This window comes from Tiliqua scincoides, chromosome 2, assembly GCF_035046505.1.
Source record: "Tiliqua scincoides isolate rTilSci1 chromosome 2, rTilSci1.hap2, whole genome shotgun sequence".
Classification (NCBI taxonomy): Eukaryota; Metazoa; Chordata; class Lepidosauria; order Squamata; family Scincidae; genus Tiliqua; species Tiliqua scincoides.
In genome coordinates, this window is record NC_089822.1 from 164,482,539 (window position 1) to 164,488,965 (window position 6,427).

General features: G+C 39.2%; 1 protein-coding gene across 1 annotated transcript in view; it reads left to right on the top strand.

The window, feature by feature from the left end:
* Positions 1–6,427, top strand: part of STX8 (syntaxin 8) — a 105,824-nt gene that overhangs the window by 50,739 nt on the left and 48,658 nt on the right. The gene's annotated exons all lie outside the window — the stretch shown is intronic.

Consider the following 6,427-nt stretch of genomic DNA (forward strand, 5'->3'; position numbering starts at 1 on the left):
TTGTTTTAAGTAAATGTTTTCTGTTTTCCGTGACCAATTCTCTTCCTAAAGATTTATAACTCAGCTGTTTCAATTTGTGATGGGCTAAAACTTTGGAATGCAGATTGTCAGTCCAGATGTCAAACCTTTCTCTTAAAGAGAAAATGAAAGATTAGATTGGGTATGTGCAATTTTTCTTTGCAAGCTAAAAATTGTATTTGAAGCACTGAACTTACTGTTTCTAGACTAACTTTTTAAAAACGCAGCACATCTTGCTCAGCACTGAATATTGAACTGTAAAACTGAAGTGGATTGGAGCCCCATGGCTAAAACATACACTATTTTTACATAAAGTATTTATTTAAATGATTTCTATATCTCCTTTCCCTCCAAATAAATGGAGGGAATACAGCAGAGGAAAAACCAGTAAAATGCAAGAAAAAGAACAAAATATAAACTGCAATAATCCTAAAATCAAAGAATGGTGTAATAACATTAAAGTATACAGAATGCAGCCACAAATAAAGGGCCACCACTTGTGTGACTATGACCAACACCAGGACACAGGTGGGAGTCATAGTTACCATCTCTAATAAGGTTTCCAGTGTGAGTAGTGGAAGAAAGACTCCGAAATCTGAATGTTCATATGAGAGGGAATGTATCATTGCATCAAACTTTTGTGACTTTTTGTTGGCTAAAAGATGAAAGAATTTCAGCAGCAAATTCTTAGGTGATCAGAAGCTCAGCTACCAATGTTTCCTGACTCTGATTCAGTCCCTTAAGATCCTAACATGTATTAGAACCATGAAGTTATACAGTGGCTCTTTTTATCTATTTCATGAGTTTCTGGGTTACATCCTATTATGTTTTCTCAGGCTTTATTCATCAACGTGTTGCTCTCAGTTTTTAATAGTCTGTCTCAAAGTGGTAACCCTGTAATGGTGGTGAAGGTGGTTTCCCTTTCCACAAAAGAGATAAGCTTTCCAAATTTTATGAGTTCAAAAGCAAAGTGCATAAAAGGCAGGGACTAGGAAGCAGCTTACCCTACTTTAAAGGTTATAGAGTTGCAAGCAGGTACTTTTTTTTTGTTTTTGCAGAGGTTGGTATAATATGGATTCCAAAGGATCTTGCTGTTGTGCTAAAGGCAGATTCCTCTCAGTTTTAAACAGTCAGATTAGGTCTTTGCAAAAGAGTGGCTATGCAGTTTCAGTAGCTTAATCTTTCCATTTAATTTTTAATGGGATTGTCAACAGATTAAAGAATTTTAGGTGGTTGATCAGCTACACTTTGACAAATTACTGCAAAATATTACAAAATCTCAGTATAGATTTCCTTTAGAGATACTGAAGAAACATAACATACAACTTTTCAGCTTGAAAAGTATCTTGAAAAGCCTTTTCTGAAGGTTGGAAAAGCCTTCAGAGCATCCTATTGGGTGTGAGTGGTTGCCACTAGAAAATCAGTGTTCATGCATACATGCACACATCTTTCTAAATCTGAGCCCAAATATCTAATGTATAATATGCCTTCCATGTATCAAACACACAAATCTAAAGAAATGTTAATGGCTGAACTTTTCTTTGGAAGCTTTGAGTTGAGTTATCTTCTGGTATAATGCAAATTCTGATGAGTGACTCCTTCATAGACCAAAATGAAATAGTGAAATTTTGTATACAGCACAAATTTGTTGTTGTTGTTTTAAAAAGGCAAGATTTTGCTTTGGACAATTAGTTAGTCTTTCTAAAAAAATAAAGCATAATGTTAGCAATGGCTTGTTGCAACCTGTAAGGTACAAAAGGACCATAACAAGTGGTACATTGGAGGTATAGCACTGACTGCCACCACAGTTAAGGGAATCCTTGCTGGGAGTAGATCCCAAATAGCAGCACTGTTGCACAAATATAAATGGAATGTCCCTTGTCCTCTTGCATTAAATTTTCTGCATGTTTTCATAACTTCTTATAATTCAAGTGCCAGAGGTTCTATCTCTTCCTACCTTTTTCAATTCCAAATATTCCATTTTTCCATCTGTGATAACAATATCTGGCTGTCATTGCTGCCAGCTTATCTTTGACAGCAAGCACAGCAACATTTGACAGCATTTACTAAGTTTGAAAACCTATTATGTAGTCATTGATAGAGGTTGCAATTTAGCACCCAGTTACCTGGGAGTTACCCAATTAATTCGTGTCCCACTTTCAGACATTCATTCAAGGGTGCTTCTTCCAATCCCTCTTACCCCCTATCTGAGTTCATGTGTATCTCTTACCTTTCTCGTCCACTTTTGCCTTTGCCTGTACTTCATTGACAGTGCATACTTTATATCCCATGTTTTGAGAGAGAACTATGAGTGTCCTTTCAGATTTTATGAGTAATCTGGATATCCTGAAGTATGTGTATCTTATATTTCAGTTTTCAGTGTGGTGTGGAAATACCCTATCAAGCTAGGTGTAACACATTTTTATAGAGAGAAATCCTCTTGTGCGTGCATAGATTTGGGGGTTTTGTCCAGTCTTAGCTTTCCACTGATTTCTCTGGAATTCTGTTATTTTTAGTTGCCTTCTACCTGGTTACATTGGCTCTTTGCAGAATCAATGAAACATGCCCTCATCAGTTTAAATGTAAAAGTGTTTAGATAATGTGTAATGTGGCTTTTCTTCTAGCACAGCCTGTTTGTTGCAGTAACTTTTCCTTGATGGAGAGAGTAGTATTACCCTCTGATCAATGACTTAATGCTACACTGGATCAAATAATGTTTTCAGATCTAGGCCAGCTAAACTGCCTGCAAGCTGTTTGGATGCTGTTGCTGTGCTCCCATGTGGCTAGGTTTTTTGTCTTGCAGCAGATTCCTGTCTTTTGAGTTATCAATCAATGTACTGCTATCATCATTCAATGCCAAGGCAGGTCAAGCAAAGGACTGCACATCTGTGTCCTGCTGACCAGTGAATGTTTTCTAATGGTCTTTTCACTGATGATATATTCTCAGAAAAGCCAGCGGCTCAGAACTACAGGGAGAATTTATTAGGTTGAGTCTCTCGTTGCCTATTGAAGTTCATGCCTGTATTGGCACTGAGGCCAGCGTTCTTCATACTTTGTGAAGGATTCTCTACCAGGCAGGTGAAATGATTTCAAAATGAATTGCATAATCCTGCTAAGGGATAAATGTATACATCTCATTCCTTACTCTTACCAGGATTTAAGTTGTAATGAGAAATGCAAATTATGTGGTCTGAATAAAGGATGTGTGAGAAACACATGTCTAAATTTGTTTAGTTAATTTAGTCCAGTTTCAAAAGTGTAGCCATTTTGGACGTTTTTACAAAGACTGACTTTAGTAGTCAAGTAGGACATGATGAAAGATTCTGAGTACTGAAGCTGTAGATGGGAAAGAATTGTGCAGAAGCTGTAACTACTGGAAGAAAAATATATCCCTCCTGCTTTCTGATCTGCTGTCAAACACTGCCTACAAGACAGATTTTTCTTTTCTTTTCAAAAGAAGTTACATTACAAGGCACTCTCCTTTGTTTTATACAGTTTGGTCTAGATCAGTGAAGATCAGTGTTCTTCAACCTTGGAGTCGAGACCCTATTGAGGTCACGAAGCCTTAGTTGTGGGGTCGCGGCAACTTACAGGAATGAAAATGGTTGAAGACCACCAGGAAAAGGGGAAGGTATCTGGTGAACACTTTCAGGGACCAGACAATTGTGTCCCAATCCTGCTCAGGTTCTTTGCAGTTGTGCTAACATAGCTTTCACTAGTGCCAAGCTTCATGGTAACTTTTTTTTTGCTCTCTAATAAGAATATTTGGTTACAGTAAACAGTGCTGGGATGGAACTGTAACAAAGATGGGGTGTGGGCAGAGATGGGGACAGGGAGTGGGTGGATTGGGTCCCAGGAGGGGGCGGAACCAACTGTGGGTCCCCAGTCTCATTATTTGGGTTGTGGCATGAAAAAAGTTGAAGACTGATCTAGATCATTTTGTGAACTATCGACTACTATTTCATGAAAAGTTATCTCCAAAGTTAAACTTTGTTTAATTTTGTTTTTCATCAGAATAGGTTTCACCTACCAATTTTTGGGAAGTGATGCTTGAAGCAGAACATAGTCAAAACTATGGCATCCACATCGCATTTAGATTTAGTGGAGTTTGAGCAACTAAATCCCTTTGGCTTTTCTAAATAATCTAACTGAAATTGCCTGTGTTGCAGCTGCTGTGTGTGTGTTTGGTTTTTTGTTTTTGCTTTGTTTTTCCTTACTGGGTCAGAGAGACTATACATGGAGAGCTGAGAAGCAAATAGTTGCAGCTTTTATTATAAGTTTAGCATAGATGGCCTCAGTTGGTATATAATGGTGTCAAGTCTGACTGTTGGGTTATGCTTCTCCATTTGGTATATGAATGACACCAGGCAGCTTCTAATGCAGAATAGTCGTAGGAAACCATGCCCCTCAAGGGGAGTTTGTCTATAGTCAGCAATCTTCTGACAGGTGTAGGACCTATTAAAGGTTCTCAATGTTTTCCTTTTCTGGATACTCTATCCTGTTTGTCCTCTCTTGTCACAAGTCCTTGTCTTACGTAAAAATCTTCAGCAGTCACATAGCTGGACAAGGTGTACTCTAAGCTAACAGCTAGCCCACACACTTTAAATACACCTTTACTGTTGACCTGCAATCTGAGAGGTTCCACCCCTATCCAATCTATCATGTGCTGCCACTGACCAGTGTTGCACTGTGCATAAACAGTACATACATGTCATCTTAAATACGTCTTCCTTTGTTCATATTGGGAACGATTAGGCCTCTGCTCAAATTCAGAAAAGGCTTTTAAAAAATTGACACTTCAAAGACACAGAAGGAACACTGCTGGTTTATTTCTTCAGTTTAAGATGAATGCAAATTAATATTAATATAGTGGAACCAGCTGTTCTCAATAAACCTTGCAAGATTATTTTTAAATGACACAAATGAAAATAACCAAGGGGTACCAGGTCTTTGTTTAGTAGCAAGGCAGTGATTTTTATGGTAAATGGCATTTGGCTTACAGCAAATTATAATATGATGCAAGCGTACTGCAGCGAGACATGGACTCTTCGCTCACAACAGGAGAGGAAACTGAACGCTTTCCACATGCGCTGCCTCCAATGCATTCTTGGCATCACCTGGCAGGACAAAGTTCCAAACAACACAGTCCTGGAACGTGCTGGAATCCCTAGCTTGTATGCACTGCTGAAACAGAGACACCTGCGTTGGCTCGGTCATGTCGTGAGAATGGATGATGGCCGGATCCCAAAGGATCTCCTCTATGGAGAACTTGTGCAAGGAAAGCGCCCTACAGGTAGACCACAGCTGCGATACAAGGACATCTGCAAGAGGGATCTGAAGGCCTTAGGAGTGGACCTCAACAAGTGGGAAACCCTGGCCTCTGAGCGGCCTGCTTGGAGACAGGCTGTGCAGCATGGCCTTTCCCAGTTTGAAGAGACACTTGGCCAACAGACTGAGGCAAAGAAGGAAGGCCCATATCCAGGGAGACAGACCAGGGACAGACTGCACTTGCTCCCAGTATGGAAAGGATTGTCACTCCCGAATCAGCCTTTTCAGCCACACTAGATGCTGTTCCAGAACCACCTTTCAGAGCGCAATACCATAGCCTTTCGAGACTGAAGGTTGCCAACATCATAGGAAAATATACTGTGTGGTACATTTTGAGCACAACATAACAGATTTGAAAATAAGTTAGTATTTTGAATGATCTGAATTTTTTAACTCTGTGTTTATGATCATATGTTCCATTTTGATCTAGAATTATGGTAAGGAATTATGGTAAACAGAAATATAGCTGCAATCCTCTCATTTTCAGTTGTATCTCAGAAGGCTGAAATCTGCCTCACCTTGGTCAAGTAGTCTTCTGTTTTAGAAGTAGGAGAACTCTTAGCTTTTTTCCCCCCAACAAGTGCTGAAACAGCTTTTTGCAATATTGCAGTCCCAATTCTCCTTCTGTCTTGCATCTTAATGCTTTATGTTGAGAAGTTATGTAAGATAGAAGTTGCCTCAACATTTTGCCCCACAAATTGGGTAAAATGAGTTGTTTCCTAATGCTTATGAAAGCTTTCGGGACTGCAGATGTTCATGTTTTTATTAACCGCTGCTTTGCTAGCCGTAGGTCCACTTCGCATGCAATTTTAATCCAAAGGAAAGCAAGCAAAACCTTCATTAAAAATGAGGGGGAGAAACAAGTGACCTTGCTTTATATTCAAATGCTTCCAATTAAGGGGGCTGTTATCTTATCCCAGATAACTGGAAAAGGATACTCAAAATATTACCTTGTGTAAATATAGCTATTGCCTGCATTATATCACCAAGACTTCTCAACACATCTGGAATGAAAGCAGTTCCAGTAACATTAAAGCATCCTATTTTGGTTGGCGCGCAGATGCTGTGGTATATGCCAGTC